General features: G+C 39.1%; 14 non-coding genes across 14 annotated transcripts; 6 read left to right on the top strand and 8 right to left on the bottom strand.

The window, feature by feature from the left end:
• Positions 1-515: 515 nt before the first annotated feature.
• Positions 516-587, bottom strand: TRNAQ-UUG (transfer RNA glutamine (anticodon UUG)). The gene has a single exon. It is a non-coding gene; the product is annotated as a tRNA-Gln (tRNA).
• Positions 588-846: 259 nt separating this feature from the next.
• On the top strand, positions 847-918 carry TRNAQ-CUG (transfer RNA glutamine (anticodon CUG)). Its single transcript has one exon. It is a non-coding gene; the product is annotated as a tRNA-Gln (tRNA).
• An 881-nt stretch (positions 919-1,799) lies between these two features.
• TRNAQ-UUG (transfer RNA glutamine (anticodon UUG)) lies at positions 1,800-1,871 on the bottom strand. Its single transcript has one exon. It is a non-coding gene; the product is annotated as a tRNA-Gln (tRNA).
• Positions 1,872-4,244: 2,373 nt separating this feature from the next.
• TRNAQ-CUG (transfer RNA glutamine (anticodon CUG)) lies at positions 4,245-4,316 on the top strand. Its single transcript has one exon. It is a non-coding gene; the product is annotated as a tRNA-Gln (tRNA).
• Positions 4,317-5,229: 913 nt separating this feature from the next.
• On the bottom strand, positions 5,230-5,301 carry TRNAQ-UUG (transfer RNA glutamine (anticodon UUG)). Its single transcript has one exon. It is a non-coding gene; the product is annotated as a tRNA-Gln (tRNA).
• A 259-nt stretch (positions 5,302-5,560) lies between these two features.
• On the top strand, positions 5,561-5,632 carry TRNAQ-CUG (transfer RNA glutamine (anticodon CUG)). The gene has a single exon. It is a non-coding gene; the product is annotated as a tRNA-Gln (tRNA).
• Positions 5,633-6,513: 881 nt separating this feature from the next.
• TRNAQ-UUG (transfer RNA glutamine (anticodon UUG)) lies at positions 6,514-6,585 on the bottom strand. The gene has a single exon. It is a non-coding gene; the product is annotated as a tRNA-Gln (tRNA).
• Positions 6,586-9,935: 3,350 nt separating this feature from the next.
• TRNAQ-UUG (transfer RNA glutamine (anticodon UUG)) lies at positions 9,936-10,007 on the bottom strand. Its single transcript has one exon. It is a non-coding gene; the product is annotated as a tRNA-Gln (tRNA).
• Positions 10,008-10,266: 259 nt separating this feature from the next.
• On the top strand, positions 10,267-10,338 carry TRNAQ-CUG (transfer RNA glutamine (anticodon CUG)). Its single transcript has one exon. It is a non-coding gene; the product is annotated as a tRNA-Gln (tRNA).
• Positions 10,339-11,219: 881 nt separating this feature from the next.
• On the bottom strand, positions 11,220-11,291 carry TRNAQ-UUG (transfer RNA glutamine (anticodon UUG)). The gene has a single exon. It is a non-coding gene; the product is annotated as a tRNA-Gln (tRNA).
• A 2,372-nt stretch (positions 11,292-13,663) lies between these two features.
• TRNAQ-CUG (transfer RNA glutamine (anticodon CUG)) lies at positions 13,664-13,735 on the top strand. Its single transcript has one exon. It is a non-coding gene; the product is annotated as a tRNA-Gln (tRNA).
• Positions 13,736-14,648: 913 nt separating this feature from the next.
• TRNAQ-UUG (transfer RNA glutamine (anticodon UUG)) lies at positions 14,649-14,720 on the bottom strand. The gene has a single exon. It is a non-coding gene; the product is annotated as a tRNA-Gln (tRNA).
• Positions 14,721-14,979: 259 nt separating this feature from the next.
• On the top strand, positions 14,980-15,051 carry TRNAQ-CUG (transfer RNA glutamine (anticodon CUG)). Its single transcript has one exon. It is a non-coding gene; the product is annotated as a tRNA-Gln (tRNA).
• Positions 15,052-15,932: 881 nt separating this feature from the next.
• TRNAQ-UUG (transfer RNA glutamine (anticodon UUG)) lies at positions 15,933-16,004 on the bottom strand. Its single transcript has one exon. It is a non-coding gene; the product is annotated as a tRNA-Gln (tRNA).
• Positions 16,005-17,725: the final 1,721 nt, after the last annotated feature.

Here is a 17,725-nt window from a genome sequence, read left to right as displayed (position 1 = left end):
TCTTCGTTCTATTTTTCATCTCAAACTGATACCTTCATTTTACAAACATGTAAAGGCTGTTAAGACGCTTGATTAATATCATTGATTCTGAATGTGGTCGCTTTTCATAGGATTAACCCTTTAACAATTTTGAAAGAGAATGGCGATACAATAGAGCTGCTTTTCCCAAAATGGTATTATTAATGTTGTTGCTGCATCTTCAAGTAAAAAGAGAATCCATTGGGTCACAGATTGAGCATGTTTCTTAACATTGAGTTAAGTTTGAAAATTTCAAATCTTTTATGTATGTTTCCGATGCAGATCTGCCCATCGACTCAGAATGACCTCACTGTTCATACATTTAAAAAAAATGCATAAAGGTTAAGGTGCTAGGCACAAAAGTGGATTTTTATGAAAAGTTATGCCAGAGAGTGAGAGCGAAAATGAATACCCTACACCACTAACCTTATGAATATTACTATCTTTGGCCTATAATTTAAGACAACAAGGAGACAAAGTGTGTTAGAGCAAGAGAGAGGTTCCACCGAGACTTGAACTCGGATCGCTGGATTCAAAGTCCAAAGTGCTAACCATTACACCATGGAACCCTTGTTGAGCAAAGCTTCATAAGGGCAATGAGAATATAGGGCACAGTCAAGATTTTTACTGACCTATAGTAACCGTTTACTGATATTATATCGAAGCAGCACTGTTGCTGTTGGATGCTGTGCAATCGCAAAGTATTGGCTTCATGTCTCATTTGGATCAAATTCTTCCTCTGGAGTCTAATGATATAGGAATATTACATATTTTCTCTGATGTGCTCTGTTTTTCCAGAATGAAGTGCATCATGCTACTGAATATGTGGGTTCCATGGTGTAATGGTTAGCACTCTGGACTCTGAATCCAGCGATCCGAGTTCAAGTCTCGGTGGGACCTTGGGGCTGCTTCTCTTTTAGAGTTGCCTTTCATTTGCAGATAGATATAACAGCAATAGCTTTGCTTTACAGCCCACTTTGATGGCAGTCTTCTTTGACCAAAGAATATTAATAGTTTCTGGGGATGACTCTCTTTTGCCACAAAGAAACTGCCCACTCTCATATCTCCAAAGCTCCAAGGTATAATGGCTATTAAACTGGCTTTTGATCTCAGTGATTTGCATTGAAAGCCCAGGAGGCCCCTAAAATCAGTTGAATTGTTACCTGATAATTTAGAGTTTATTTCTTCTTTCGAGAAAGGTGTGATCCAAATAAAGTAAGTACATTTAAACAAGGGCACTTGATCAGTAAATGCACTACTTTCTAGAACTCATAACTCTTGTAAGTTATAAAAAGTTTGCTCTCCATACAGTTTGTCAACTCAAAGAATTACATTTTTGACACATTTAATAAGACCATCAAATTGCTTGAAACATAGGAATGATTGTGAAAGTGAATATGATTCACCAAAATAATTGTATAACATTTTTTAATGTTAATAAAATAGGGCTTTTTCCAATCTTTTCACATCAATGTTGTTTCTGCATGTTCCAGTGAGCAGAGAATCTACTGCACATAGTGTGTACATTTTTCTTTTCATAGAGTTAAGGTTGGACATTATTCATCTGTGGAAAATGTTTCTGAGAGATATCTGGGTGCCCACTCTGATTGACCTTAGGGATTGTACATTAACGATATGTAGTTGCATCACTGTATTGGTATCAGGCACCAAAGTGCATTTAAATGTAATGTCGTGCAGAGAGAGTCGACTGAACTTCTGAATATTAACTCTGTTGAATTGTAATTTGAGAAATTAGAAAATGGAGTGTAAGAGCAAGATAACGGTCCCACCGAGACTTGAACTCGGATCGTTGGATTCAAAGTCCAAAGTGCTAACCATTACACCATGGAACCCTTGCAAGATGCACCTGAGAGCGTTGAATCAGAAATGGCAATATAGAGCACATTTACAATTTTTACAGATTCATAGTCCCAATTGACTGATATCATACAAACACAGCGATGTTGTCGATTGACGTTGTGCTATAGCAATCTCTGTGCTTTATAGAGCATGTAGATCAAATTCTTCCTCTTGAGGCATATGATTAAGCAATATTAAATATTGTTTCTGACTGCCTCTGTTTTGGCATAATGAAGTTCAGCATTTGCGGAAGTATTTAGGTTCCATGGTCTAATGGTTAGTAGGCTAGACTCTGAATTTAGTAATCTGACATGTTATAGCTATATTTTGTTTTCCTTTGGGTGTATTGTCATTTTATGCACATAGATTTCCTAGCAGTGGCTGTGATGAATAGTTCAATTTGATAGCAGCTTCCTTTTGAGAATTTGAAAAAAAAATGAATTAAATAGTCTCTCTGGATGACTCTGCTTTGATTTCTATGTGCACATCCCTTTTGCGTTTCAGAGGGATTGACCAACATACACAACAGTGCTTGGAAGACCTCTTCCTCCCTCATGGCATGTAAAGCTAACCTCTCTCCTACCGTGTGTTTTTTTACTTTTTAACTTCCCCTTCCGAGTCATGATCATGTAACTGAATTTACATTTTTAGATTTTAACTGCAGTAGTTGCTTGTTTTTCATTTTTATTTTTTGTGTACGCATACATCCCTTTTTGTGGGGAGGGGGGAGTGATGTCTGTTTACTTATATTAGCTAATATAGGTCATTTTATGTCCGCTTACAATATGTGTCAGGATTTTTTATGTCGTTTCCAATCAATGTCTAATATCAAGTGGTTTGCAGCAGTCATACAAAGGCACGTAACACCCCCAAAACACCTACATAAGTTAGAAATACTCCGGAAGAGTACTCAGTTTATGAAAAGGCGGTGAATCCCAAATAGAACTGTAAATGTAAGCTAGCAAGCAGACTGTGCACCCCTGTTTGGAACTATGACCTGTGTGTTGCCCTCTATTAACATAACAATGTAAATGCAGCCCATGTCACATAAAATAGAAAGTAGAGATTATGCAAATTAACTCCCAGAAGAGCCTGGTGTCACCCCAAAAGGTGTCATGCTTTTCACACCAAGAAACATCCACACATAGATCCCTGCGAACCTCAAAAACGTACAGGAAACCCTGTCCAGCGCTTTGCTCCCAGAGGAGATAAGGTTGAAAAACCACCCTATGTTAAAAGTGTCCATAATCCATGCCAGCTGCCCTGTCTATAGAACCTGGCCGTTCGGGGCCTAGGGGCATGAGTGGAAGGGTTTAACCTGCCTGGGTTCTTGGGCATGGTTTCATCATGCCTCAGTTTACAATGGCACTCTGCCACTTTGTCAGGCTTTAAAGAAGCCTGACTCCTGCAGAGCAAAAGATCTGATTATTTCCTTACATGTTTTGTACGTAAGAATGCGGATGGTGCTCTGAGCCTCCTATGGTGGTTATTAAGCATGGTATACATACCATAGCATGTAACTGTGCCTACAAATGGAACATTTTGTTCATTTATTAGGGAGTTGTGAAAATGGCAAAATCAAATTGCCATTACTGACACAGACCAGCTGCCGCTGTCCGGACATTTCGTCGAAAGAAATTTCGTCGAAAGACATTTGGTCGACGTAATTTGGTCGAAAGCCAAATGGTCGTTTTTTTTATTTATTTATATATATATTTTTTAGGTTGTAGTTTAGGGAAAAAAAGGGGTTTTTAGAAAAAAAGGGGGTTGGGGGGACCCCCCCAAACCCCCCCCCCCCAAAAAAAATGTGAAAATAAAAAACAAAGCAATTCGACCATTTGGTTTTCGACCAAATGGTTTCGACCAATTGTCCTGTCGACAAATGTTTTTCGACGAAATGTCTGGCAACCCAGCTGCCGACTGTTGCTATTGACAGGAGTTCCAGGTGTATAAACTGAGGAGATCACCAGTTCAATTACCTGTGAACGCATTTTGAAGCTCATTCACAACCAGTTCATGCCCGTTCTCTCCATTTTGGCTTTCTGGCTGGCCGAGGGGCCCTTCAGTAATGTTCTTTGCTAACCATTACACCATGGGCCCCTTGCTGGTGCAACCTGACAGAGTTGTAACAGAAATGAGAATCGAGATCTCATGCATCATTTTAACAAACTCATATTCCTAGCCCACGGATATTATGCAAATGTGGAACTGTTTAGTTGGTTGTTGCGCAATAGCAAACTCTTTGCTTTACAGCTCATTTGGATAGGATTCTTCCTCTGGAGGCATAAGATAAAAGAATATTGCATACATTCTCTAAAAGGCTCTTTTTTTGCTGCAATGACGTTCATCATGTCACTAAGTATGTAGGTTCCATGGTGTAATGGTTAGCACTCTGGACTCTGAATCCAGCGATCCGAGTTCAAATCTCGGTGGGACCTTGGGAATTACTGTGTTTGTTTTCCTCTCAGTGTCTTGTTTTAATAGCAATGACGCTGCTGTGTCGCCCACTTTCATAGCATTATTCCCTGGGTGCATTTGAAAAAAGAAAGATTTTCCATGGATGACGCTCTTTAGCCACAATGAAACCCACCACTTTCTGTGGTGTGAAAGACCCATGGTGTAATGGTAGCACCCTGGAGGTTGAATCCAATAATTTGCATTCAAATCTCTGTAAGAGTTTACCATCAGTCGAACCTTTCCCTTATCGTTTATTGTGGATGTCTTCTTTGAAGAAAGGTATGATCCAACTAAAGTAAGTACATTCACGAATGGGCCCTTGGTCGGTACAAACAGTATTTATACACCTCAGGCCTTTTGTGAATTAAGAAAAGTGTGTTCTTCGTTCTATTTTTCATCTCAAACTGATACCTTCATTTTACAAACATGTAAAGGCTGTTAAGACGCTTGATTAATATCATTGATTCTGAATGTGGTCGCTTTTCATAGGATTAACCCTTTAACAATTTTGAAAGAGAATGGCGATACAATAGAGCTGCTTTTCCCAAAATGGTATTATTAATGTTGTTGATGCATCTTCAAGTAAAAAGAGAATCCATTGGGTCACAGATTGAGCATGTTTCTTAACATTGAGTTAAGTTTGAAAATTTCAAATCTTTTATGTATGTTTCCGATGCAGATCTGCCCATCGACTCAGAATGACCTCACTGTTCATACATTTAAAAAAAATGCATAAAGGTTAAGGTGCTAGGCACAAAAGTGGATTTTTATGAAAAGTTATGCCAGAGAGTGAGAGCGAAAATGAATACCCTACACCACTAACCTTATGAATATTACTATCTTTGGCCTATAATTTAAGACAAGAAGGAGACAAAGTGTGTTAGAGCAAGAGAGAGGTTCCACCGAGACTTGAACTCGGATCGCTGGATTCAAAGTCCAAAGTGCTAACCATTACACCATGGAACCCTTGTTGAGCAGAGCTTCATAAGGGCAATGAGAATATAGGGCACAGTCAAGATTTTTACTGACCTATAGTAACCGTTTACTGATATTATATCGAAGCAGCACTGTTGCTGTTGGATGCTGTGCAATCGCAAAGTATTGGCTTCATGTCTCATTTGGATCAAATTCTTCCTCTGGAGTCTAATGATATAGGAATATTACATATTTTCTCTGATGTGCTCTGTTTTTCCAGAATGAAGTGCATCATGCTACTGAATATGTGGGTTCCATGGTGTAATGGTTAGCACTCTGGACTCTGAATCCAGCGATCCGAGTTCAAGTCTCGGTGGGACCTTGGGGCTGCTTCTCTTTTAGAGTTGCCTTTCATTTGCAGATAGATATAACAGCAATAGCTTTGCTTTACAGCCCACTTTGATGGCAGTCTTCTTTGACCAAAGAATATTAATAGTTTCTGGGGATGACTCTCTTTTGCCACAAAGAAACTGCCCACTCTCATATCTCCAAAGCTCCAATGTATAATGGCTATTAAACTGGCTTTTGATCTCAGCGATTTGCATTGAAAGCCCAGGAGGCCCCTAAAATCAGTTGAATTGTTTCCTGATAATTTAGAGTTTATTTCTTCTTTCGAGAAAGGTGTGATCCAAATAAAGTAAGTACATTTAAACAAGGGCACTTGATCAGTAAATGCACTACTTTCTAGAACTCATAACTCTTGTAAGTTATAAAAAGTTTGCTCTCCATACAGTTTGTCAACTCAAAGAATTACATTTTTGACACATTTAATAAGACCATCAAATTGCTTGAAACATAGGAATGATTGTGAAAGTGAATATGATTCACCAAAATAATTGTATAACATTTTTTAATGTTAATAAAATAGGGCTTTTTCCAATCTTTTCACATCAATGTTGTTTCTGCATGTTCCAGTGAGCAGAGAATCTACTGCACATAGTGTGTACATTTTTCTTTTCATAGAGTTAAGGTTGGACATTATTCATCTGTGGAAAATGTTTCTGAGAGATATCTGGGTGCCCACTCTGATTGACCTTAGGGATTGTACATTAACGATATGTAGTTGCATCACTGTATTGGTATCAGGCACCAAAGTGCATTTAAATGTAATGTCGTGCAGAGAGAGTCGACTGAACTTCTGAATATTAACTCTGTTGAATTGTAATTTGAGAAATTAGAAAATGGAGTGTAAGAGCAAGATAACGGTCCCACCGAGACTTGAACTCGGATCGTTGGATTCAAAGTCCAAAGTGCTAACCATTACACCATGGAACCCTTGCAAGATGCACCTGAGAGCGTTGAATCAGAAATGGTAATATAGAGCACATTTACAATTTTTACAGATTCATAGTCCCAATTCACTGATATCATACAAACACAGCGATGTTGTCGATTGACGTTGTGCTATAGCAATCTCTGTGCTTTATAGAGCATGTAGATCAAATTCTTCCTCTTGAGGCATATGATTAAGCAATATTAAATATTGTTTCTGACTGCCTCTGTTTTGGCATAATGAAGTTCAGCATTTGCGGAAGTATTTAGGTTCCATGGTCTAATGGTTAGTAGGCTGGACTCTGAATTTAGTAATCTGCCATGTTATAGCTATATTTTGTTTTCCTTTGGGTGTATTGTCATTTTATGCACATAGATTTCCTAGCAGTGGCTGTGATGAATAGTTCAATTTGATAGCAGCTTCCTTTTGAGAATTTGAAAAAAAAAGAATTAAATAGTCTCTCTGGATGACTCTGCTTTGATTTCTATGTGCACATCCCTTTTGCGTTTCAGAGGGATTGACCAACATACACAACAGTGCTTGGAAGACCTCTTCCTCCCTCATGGCATGTAAAGCTAACCTCTCTCCTACCGTGTGTTTTTTTACTTTTTAACTTCCCCTTCCGAGTCATGATCATGTAACTGAATTTACATTTTTAGATTTTAACTGCAGTAGTTGCTTGTTTTTCATTTTTATTTTTTGTGTACGCATACATCCCTTTTTGTGGGGAGGGGGGAGTGATGTCTGTTTACTTATATTAGCTAATATAGGTCATTTTATGTCCGCTTACAATATGTGTCAGGATTTTTTATGTCGTTTCCAATCAATGTCTAATATCAAGTGGTTTGCAGCAGTCATACAAAGGCACGTAACACCCCCAAAACACCTACATAAGTTAGAAATACTCCGGAAGAGTACTCAGTTTATGAAAAGGCGGTGAATCCCAAATAGAACTGTAAATGTAAGCTAGCAAGCAGACTGTGCACCCCTGTTTGGAACTATGACCTGTGTGTTGCCCTCTATTAACAGAACAATGTAACTGCAGCCCATGTCACATAAAATAGAAAGTAGGGATTATGCAAATTAACTCCCAGAAGAGCCTGGTGTCACCCCAAAAGGTGTCATGCTTTTCACACCAAGAAACATCCACACATAGATTCCTGCGAACCTCAAAAACGTACAGGAAACCCTGTCCAGCGCTTTGCTCCCAGAGGAGATAAGGTTGAAAAACCACCCTATGTTAAAAGTGTCCATAATCCATGCCAGCTGCCCTGTCTATAGAACCTGGCCGTTCGTGGCCATTCGGGGCCTAGGGGCATGAGTGGAAGGGTTTAACCTGCCTGGGTTCTTGGGCATGGTTTCATCATGCCTCAGTTTACAATGGCACTCTGCCACTTTGTCAGGCTTTAAAGAAGCCTGACTCCTGCAGAGCAAAATATCTGATTATTTCCTTACATGTTTTGTACGTAAGAATGCGGATGGTGCTCTGAGCCTCCTATGGTGGTTATTAAGCATGGTATACATACCATAGCATGTAACTGTGCCTACAAATGGAACATTTTGTTCATTTATTAGGGAGTTGTGAAAATGGCAAAATCAAATTGCCATTACTGACACAGACCAGCTGCCGCTGTCCGGACATTTCGTCGAAAGACATTTCGTCGAAAGACATTTGGTCGACGTAATTTGGTCGAAAGCCAAATGGTCGTTTTTTTTATTTATTTATATATATATTTTTTAGGTTGTAGTTTAGGGAAAAAAGGGGTTTTTAGAAAAAAAGGGGGTTTGGGCCCCCCCCCCAAAAAAATGTGAAAATAAAAAACAAAGCAATTCGACCATTTGGTTTTCGACCAAATGGTTTCGACCAATTGTCCTGTCGACAAATTTTTTTTGACGAAATGTCTGGCAACCCAGCTGCCGACTGTTGCTATTGACAGGAGTTCCAGGTGTATAAACTGAGGAGATCACCAGTTCAATTACCGGTGAACGCATTTTGAAGCTCATTCACAACCAGTTCATGCCCGTTCTCTCCATTTTGGCTTTCTGGCTGGCCAAGGGGCCCTTCAGTAATGTTCTTTGCTAACCATTACACCATGGGCCCCTTGCTGGTGCAACCTGACAGAGTTGTAACAGAAATGAGAATCGAGATCTCATGCATCATTTTAACAAACTCATATTCCTAGCCCACGGATATTATGCAAATGTGGAACTGTTTAGTTGGTTGTTGCGCAATAGCAAACTCTTTGCTTTACAGCTCATTTGGATAGGATTCTTCCTCTGGAGGCATAAGATAAAAGAATATTGCATACATTCTCTAAAAGGCTCTTTTTTTGCTGCAATGACGTTCATCATGTCACTAAGTATATAGGTTCCATGGTGTAATGGTTAGCACTCTGGACTCTAAATCCAGCGATCCGAGTTCAAATCTCGGTGGGACCTTGGGAATTACTGTGTTTGTTTTCCTCTCAGTGTCTTGTTTTAATAGCAATGACGCTGCTGTGTCGCCCACTTTCATAGCATTATTCCCTGGGTGCATTTGAAAAAAGAAAGATTTTCCATGGATGACGCTCTTTAGCCACAATGAAACCCACCACTTTCTGTGGTGTGAAAGACCCATGGTGTAATGGTAGCACCCTGGAGGTTGAATCCAATAATTTGCATTCAAATCTCTGTAAGAGTTTACCATCAGTCGAACCTTTCCCTTATCGTTTATTGTGGATGTCTTCTTTGAAGAAAGGTATGATCCAACTAAAGTAAGTACATTCACGAATGGGCCCTTGGTCGGTACAAACAGTATTTATACACCTCAGGCCTTTTGTGAATTAAGAAAAGTGTGTTCTTCGTTCTATTTTTCATCTCAAACTGATACCTTCATTTTACAAACATGTAAAGGCTGTTAAGACGCTTGATTAATATCATTGATTCTGAATGTGGTCGCTTTTCATAGGATTAACCCTTTAACAATTTTGAAAGAGAATGGCGATACAATAGAGCTGCTTTTCCCAAAATGGTATTATTAATGTTGTTGCTGCATCTTCAAGTAAAAAGAGAATCCATTGGGTCACAGATTGAGCATGTTTCTTAACATTGAGTTAAGTTTGAAAATTTCAAATCTTTTATGTATGTTTCCGATGCAGATCTGCCCATCGACTCAGAATGACCTCACTGTTCATACATTTAAAAAAAATGCATAAAGGTTAAGGTGCTAGGCACAAAAGTGGATTTTTATGAAAAGTTATGCCAGAGAGTGAGAGCGAAAATGAATACCCTACACCACTAACCTTATGAATATTACTATCTTTGGCCTATAATTTAAGACAACAAGGAGACAAAGTGTGTTAGAGCAAGAGAGAGGTTCCACCGAGACTTGAACTCGGATCGCTGGATTCAAAGTCCAAAGTGCTAACCATTACACCATGGAACCCTTGTTGAGCAAAGCTTCATAAGGGCAATGAGAATATAGGGCACAGTCAAGATTTTTACTGACCTATAGTAACCGTTTACTGATATTATATCGAAGCAGCACTGTTGCTGTTGGATGCTGTGCAATCGCAAAGTATTGGCTTCATGTCTCATTTGGATCAAATTCTTCCTCTGGAGTCTAATGATATAGGAATATTACATATTTTCTCTGATGTGCTCTGTTTTTCCAGAATGAAGTGCATCATGCTACTGAATATGTGGGTTCCATGGTGTAATGGTTAGCACTCTGGACTCTGAATCCAGCGATCCGAGTTCAAGTCTCGGTGGGACCTTGGGGCTGCTTCTCTTTTAGAGTTGCCTTTCATTTGCAGATAGATATAACAGCAATAGCTTTGCTTTACAGCCCACTTTGATGGCAGTCTTCTTTGACCAAAGAATATTAATAGTTTCTGGGGATGACTCTCTTTTGCCACAAAGAAACTGCCCACTCTCATATCTCCAAAGCTCCAAGGTATAATGGCTATTAAACTGGCTTTTGATCTCAGCGATTTGCATTGAAAGCCCAGGAGGCCCCTAAAATCAGTTGAATTGTTTCCTGATAATTTAGAGTTTATTTCTTCTTTCGAGAAAGGTGTGATCCAAATAAAGTAAGTACATTTAAACAAGGGCACTTGATCAGTAAATGCACTACTTTCTAGAACTCATAACTCTTGTAAGTTATAAAAAGTTTGCTCTCCATACAGTTTGTCAACTCAAAGAATTACATTTTTGACACATTTAATAAGACCATCAAATTGCTTGAAACATAGGAATGATTGTGAAAGTGAATATGATTCACCAAAATAATTGTATAACATTTTTTAATGTTAATAAAATAGGGCTTTTTCCAATCTTTTCACATCAATGTTGTTTCTGCATGTTCCAGTGAGCAGAGAATCTACTGCACATAGTGTGTACATTTTTCTTTTCATAGAGTTAAGGTTGGACATTATTCATCTGTGGAAAATGTTTCTGAGAGATATCTGGGTGCCCACTCTGATTGACCTTAGGGATTGTACATTAACGATATGTAGTTGCATCACTGTATTGGTATCAGGCACCAAAGTGCATTTAAATGTAATGTCGTGCAGAGAGAGTCGACTGAACTTCTGAATATTAACTCTGTTGAATTGTAATTTGAGAAATTAGAAAATGGAGTGTAAGAGCAAGATAACGGTCCCACCGAGACTTGAACACGGATCGTTGGATTCAAAGTCCAAAGTGCTAACCATTACACCATGGAACCCTTGCAAGATGCACCTGAGAGCGTTGAATCAGAAATGGCAATATAGAGCACATTTACAATTTTTACAGATTCATAGTCCCAATTGACTGATATCATACAAACACAGCGATGTTGTCGATTGACGTTGTGCTATAGCAATCTCTGTGCTTTATAGAGCATGTAGATCAAATTCTTCCTCTTGAGGCATATGATTAAGCAATATTAAATATTGTTTCTGACTGCCTCTGTTTTGGCATAATGAAGTTCAGCATTTGCGGAAGTATTTAGGTTCCATGGTCTAATGGTTAGTAGGCTGGACTCTGAATTTAGTAATCTGACATGTTATAGCTATATTTTGTTTTCCTTTGGGTGTATTGTCATTTTATGCACATAGATTTCCTAGCAGTGGCTGTGATGAATAGTTCAATTTGATAGCAGCTTCCTTTTGAGAATTTGAAAAAAAAATGAATTAAATAGTCTCTCTGGATGACTCTGCTTTGATTTCTATGTGCACATCCCTTTTGCGTTTCAGAGGGATTGACCAACATACACAACAGTGCTTGGAAGACCTCTTCCTCCCTCATGGCATGTAAAGCTAACCTCTCTCCTACCGTGTGTTTTTTTACTTTTTAACTTCCCCTTCCGAGTCATGATCATGTAACTGAATTTACATTTTTAGATTTTAACTGCAGTAGTTGCTTGTTTTTCATTTTTATTTTTTGTGTACGCATACATCCCTTTTTGTGGGGAGGGGGGAGTGATGTCTGTTTACTTATATTAGCTAATATAGGTCATTTTATGTCCGCTTACAATATGTGTCAGGATTTTTTATGTCGTTTCCAATCAATGTCTAATATCAAGTGGTTTGCAGCAGTCATACAAAGGCACGTAACACCCCCAAAACACCTACATAAGTTAGAAATACTCCGGAAGAGTACTCAGTTTATGAAAAGGCGGTGAATCCCAAATAGAACTGTAAATGTAAGCTAGCAAGCAGACTGTGCACCCCTGTTTGGAACTATGACCTGTGTGTTGCCCTCTATTAACAGAACAATGTAACTGCAGCCCATGTCACATAAAATAGAAAGTAGAGATTATGCAAATTAACTCCCAGAAGAGCCTGGTGTCACCCCAAAAGGTGTCATGCTTTTCACACCAAGAAACATCCACACATAGATCCCTGCGAACCTCAAAAACGTCCAGGAAACCCTGTCCAGCGCTTTGCTCCCAGAGGAGATAAGGTTGAAAAACCACCCTATGTTAAAAGTGTCCATAATCCATGCCAGCTGCCCTGTCTATAGAACCTGGCCGTTCGGGGCCTAGGGGCATGAGTGGAAGGGTTTAACCTGCCTGGGTTCTTGGGCATGGTTTCATCATGCCTCAGTTTACAATGGCACTCTGCCACTTTGTCAGGCTTTAAAGAAGCCTGACTCCTGCAGAGCAAAAGATCTGATTATTTCCTTACATGTTTTGTACGTAAGAATGCGGATGGTGCTCTGAGCCTCCTATGGTGGTTATTAAGCATGGTATACATACCATAGCATGTAACTGTGCCTACAAATGGAACATTTTGTTCATTTATTAGGGAGTTGTGAAAATGGCAAAATCAAATTGCCATTACTGACACAGACCAGCTGCCGCTGTCCGGACATTTCGTCGAAAGAAATTTCGTCGAAAGACATTTGGTCGACGTAATTTGGTCGAAAGCCAAATGGTCGTTTTTTTTATTTATTTATATATATATTTTTTAGGTTGTAGTTTAGGGAAAAAAAGGGGTTTTTAGAAAAAAAGGGGGTTGGGGGGACCCCCCCAAACCCCCCCCCCCAAAAAAAATGTGAAAATAAAAAACAAAGCAATTCGACCATTTGGTTTTCGACCAAATGGTTTCGACCAATTGTCCTGTCGACAAATGTTTTTCGACGAAATGTCTGGCAACCCAGCTGCCGACTGTTGCTATTGACAGGAGTTCCAGGTGTATAAACTGAGGAGATCACCAGTTCAATTACCTGTGAACGCATTTTGAAGCTCATTCACAACCAGTTCATGCCCGTTCTCTCCATTTTGGCTTTCTGGCTGGCCGAGGGGCCCTTCAGTAATGTTCTTTGCTAACCATTACACCATGGGCCCCTTGCTGGTGCAACCTGACAGAGTTGTAACAGAAATGAGAATCGAGATCTCATGCATCATTTTAACAAACTCATATTCCTAGCCCACGGATATTATGCAAATGTGGAACTGTTTAGTTGGTTGTTGCGCAATAGCAAACTCTTTGCTTTACAGCTCATTTGGATAGGATTCTTCCTCTGGAGGCATAAGATAAAAGAATATTGCATACATTCTCTAAAAGGCTCTTTTTTTGCTGCAATGACGTTCATCATGTCACTAAGTATGTAGGTTCCATGGTGTAATGGTTAGCACTCTGGACTCTGAATCCAGCGATCCGAGTTCAAATCTCGGTGGGACCTTGGGAATTACTGTGTTTGTTTTCCTCTCAGTGTCTTGTTTTAATAGCAATGACGCTGCTGTGTCGCCCACTTTCATAGCATTATTCCCTGGGTGCATTTGAAAAAAGAAAGATTTTCCATGGATGACGCTCTTTAGCCACAATGAAACCCACCACTTTCTGTGGTGTGAAAGACCCATGGTGTAATGGTAGCACCCTGGAGGTTGAATCCAATAATTTGCATTCAAATCTCTGTAAGAGTTTACCATCAGTCGAACCTTTCCCTTATCGTTTATTGTGGATGTCTTCTTTGAAGAAAGGTATGATCCAACTAAAGTAAGTACATTCACGAATGGGCCCTTGGTCGGTACAAACAGTATTTATACACCTCAGGCCTTTTGTGAATTAAGAAAAGTGTGTTCTTCGTTCTATTTTTCATCTCAAACTGATACCTTCATTTTACAAACATGTAAAGGCTGTTAAGACGCTTGATTAATATCATTGATTCTGAATGTGGTCGCTTTTCATAGGATTAACCCTTTAACAATTTCGAAAGAGAATGGCGATACAATAGAGGTGCTTTTCCCAAAATGGTATTATTAATGTTGTTGCTGCATCTTCAAGTAAAAAGAGAATCCATTGGGTCACAGATTGAGCATGTTTCTTAACATTGAGTTAAGTTTGAAAATTTCAAATCTTTTATGTATGTTTCCGATGCAGATCTGCCCATCGACTCAGAATGACCTCACTGTTCATACATTTAAAAAAAATGCATAAAGGTTAAGGTGCTAGGCACAAAAGTGGATTTTTATGAAAAGTTATGCCAGAGAGTGAGAGCGAAAATGAATACCCTACACCACTAACCTTATGAATATTACTATCTTTGGCCTATAATTTAAGACAACAAGGAGACAAAGTGTGTTAGAGCAAGAGAGAGGTTCCACCGAGACTTGAACTCGGATCGCTGGATTCAAAGTCCAAAGTGCTAACCATTACACCATGGAACCCTTGTTGAGCAGAGCTTCATAAGGGCAATGAGAATATAGGGCACGGTCAAGATTTTTACTGACCTATAGTAACCGTTTACTGATATTATATCGAAGCAGCACTGTTGCTGTTGGATGCTGTGCAATCGCAAAGTATTGGCTTCATGTCTCATTTGGATCAAATTCTTCCTCTGGAGTCTAATGATATAGGAATATTACATATTTTCTCTGATGTGCTCTGTTTTTCCAGAATGAAGTGCATCATGCTACTGAATATGTGGGTTCCATGGTGTAATGGTTAGCACTCTGGACTCTGAATCCAGCGATCCGAGTTCAAGTCTCGGTGGGACCTTGGGGCTGCTTCTCTTTTAGAGTTGCCTTTCATTTGCAGATAGATATAACAGCAATAGCTTTGCTTTACAGCCCACTTTGATGGCAGTCTTCTTTGACCAAAGAATATTAATAGTTTCTGGGGATGACTCTCTTTTGCCACAAAGAAACTGCCCACTCTCATATCTCCAAAGCTCCAATGTATAATGGCTATTAAACTGGCTTTTGATCTCAGCGATTTGCATTGAAAGCCCAGGAGGCCCCTAAAATCAGTTGAATTGTTTCCTGATAATTTAGAGTTTATTTCTTCTTTCGAGAAAGGTGTGATCCAAATAAAGTAAGTACATTTAAACAAGGGCACTTGATCAGTAAATGCACTACTTTCTAGAACTCATAACTCTTGTAAGTTATAAAAAGTTTGCTCTCCATACAGTTTGTCAACTCAAAGAATTACATTTTTGACACATTTAATAAGACCATCAAATTGCTTGAAACATAGGAATGATTGTGAAAGTGAATATGATTCACCAAAATAATTGTATAACATTTTTTAATGTTAATAAAATAGGGCTTTTTCCAATCTTTTCACATCAATGTTGTTTCTGCATGTTCCAGTGAGCAGAGAATCTACTGCACATAGTGTGTACATTTTTCTTTTCATAGAGTTAAGGTTGGACATTATTCATCTGTGGAAAATGTTTCTGAGAGATATCTGGGTGCCCACTCTGATTGACCTTAGGGATTGTACATTAACGATATGTAGTTGCATCACTGTATTGGTATCAGGCACCAAAGTGCATTTAAATGTAATGTCGTGCAGAGAGAGTCGACTGAACTTCTGAATATTAACTCTGTTGAATTGTAATTTGAGAAATTAGAAAATGGAGTGTAAGAGCAAGATAACGGTCCCACCGAGACTTGAACTCGGATCGTTGGATTCAAAGTCCAAAGTGCTAACCATTACACCATGGAACCCTTGCAAGATGCACCTGAGAGCGTTGAATCAGAAATGGTAATATAGAGCACATTTACAATTTTTACAGATTCATAGTCCCAATTGACTGATATCATACAAACACAGCGATGTTGTCGATTGACGTTGTGCTATAGCAATCTCTGTGCTTTATAGAGCATGTAGATCAAATTCTTCCTCTTGAGGCATATGATTAAGCAATATTAAATATTGTTTCTGACTGCCTCTGTTTTGGCATAATGAAGTTCAGCATTTGCGGAAGTATTTAGGTTCCATGGTCTAATGGTTAGTAGGCTGGACTCTGAATTTAGTAATCTCACATGTTATAGCTATATTTTGTTTTCCTTTGGGTGTATTGTCATTTTATGCACATAGATTTCCTAGCAGTGGCTGTGATGAATAGTTCAATTTGATAGCAGCTTCCTTTTGAGAATTTGAAAAAAAAAGAATTAAATAGTCTCTCTGGATGACTCTGCTTTGATTTCTATGTGCACATCCCTTTTGCGTTTCAGAGGGATTGACCAACATACACAACAGTGCTTGGAAGACCTCTTCCTCCCTCATGGCATGTAAAGCTAACCTCTCTCCTACCGTGTGTTTTTTTACTTTTTAACTTCCCCTTCCGAGTCATGATCATGTAACTGAATTTACATTTTTAGATTTTAACTGCAGTAGTTGCTTGTTTTTCATTTTTATTTTTTGTGTACGCATACATCCCTTTTTGTGGGGAGGGGGGAGTGATGTCTGTTTACTTATATTAGCTAATATAGGTCATTTTATGTCCGCTTACAATATGTGTCAGGATTTTTTATGTCGTTTCCAATCAATGTCTAATATCAAGTGGTTTGCAGCAGTCATACAAAGGCACGTAACACCCCCAAAACACCTACATAAGTTAGAAATACTCCGGAAGAGTACTCAGTTTATGAAAAGGCGGTGAATCCCAAATAGAACTGTAAATGTAAGCTAGCAAGCAGACTGTGCACCCCTGTTTGGAACTATGACCTGTGTGTTGCCCTCTATTAACAGAACAATGTAACTGCAGCCCATGTCACATAAAATAGAAAGTAGAGATTATGCAAATTAACTCCCAGAAGAGCCTGGTGTCACCCCAAAAGGTGTCATGCTTTTCACACCAAGAAACATCCACACATAGATCCCTGCGAACCTCAAAAACGTACAGGAAACCCTGTCCAGCGCTTTGCTCCCAGAGGAGATAAGGTTGAAAAACCACCCTATGTTAAAAGTGTCCATAATCCATGCCAGCTGCCCTGTCTATAGAACCTGGCCGTTCGTGGCCATTCGGGGCCTAGGGGCATGAGTGGAAGGGTTTAACCTGCCTGGGTTCTTGGGCATGGTTTCATCATGCCTCAGTTTACAATGGCACTCTGCCACTTTGTCAGGCTTTAAAGAAGCCTGACTCCTGCAGAGCAAAAGATCTGATTATTTCCTTACATGTTTTGTACGTAAGAATGCGGATGGTGCTCTGAGCCTCCTATGGTGGTTATTAAGCATGGTATACATACCATAGCATGTAACTGTGCCTACAAATGGAACATTTTGTTCATTTATTAGGGAGTTGTGAAAATGGCAAAATCAAATTGCCATTACTGACACAGACCAGCTGCCGCTGTCCGGACATTTCGTCGAAAGACATTTCGTCGAAAGACATTTGGTCGACGTAATTTGGTCGAAAGCCAAATGGTCGTTTTTTTTATTTATT

The sequence above is a fragment of the Ambystoma mexicanum genome, chromosome 5p (assembly GCF_040938575.1).
Source record: "Ambystoma mexicanum isolate Mex_15411 chromosome 5p, UKY_AmexF1_1, whole genome shotgun sequence".
Taxonomy (NCBI): domain Eukaryota; kingdom Metazoa; phylum Chordata; class Amphibia; order Caudata; family Ambystomatidae; genus Ambystoma; species Ambystoma mexicanum.
Note: the sequence above shows the minus strand (reverse complement) of the source record. Positions and strands in the feature narration are given on the sequence as shown.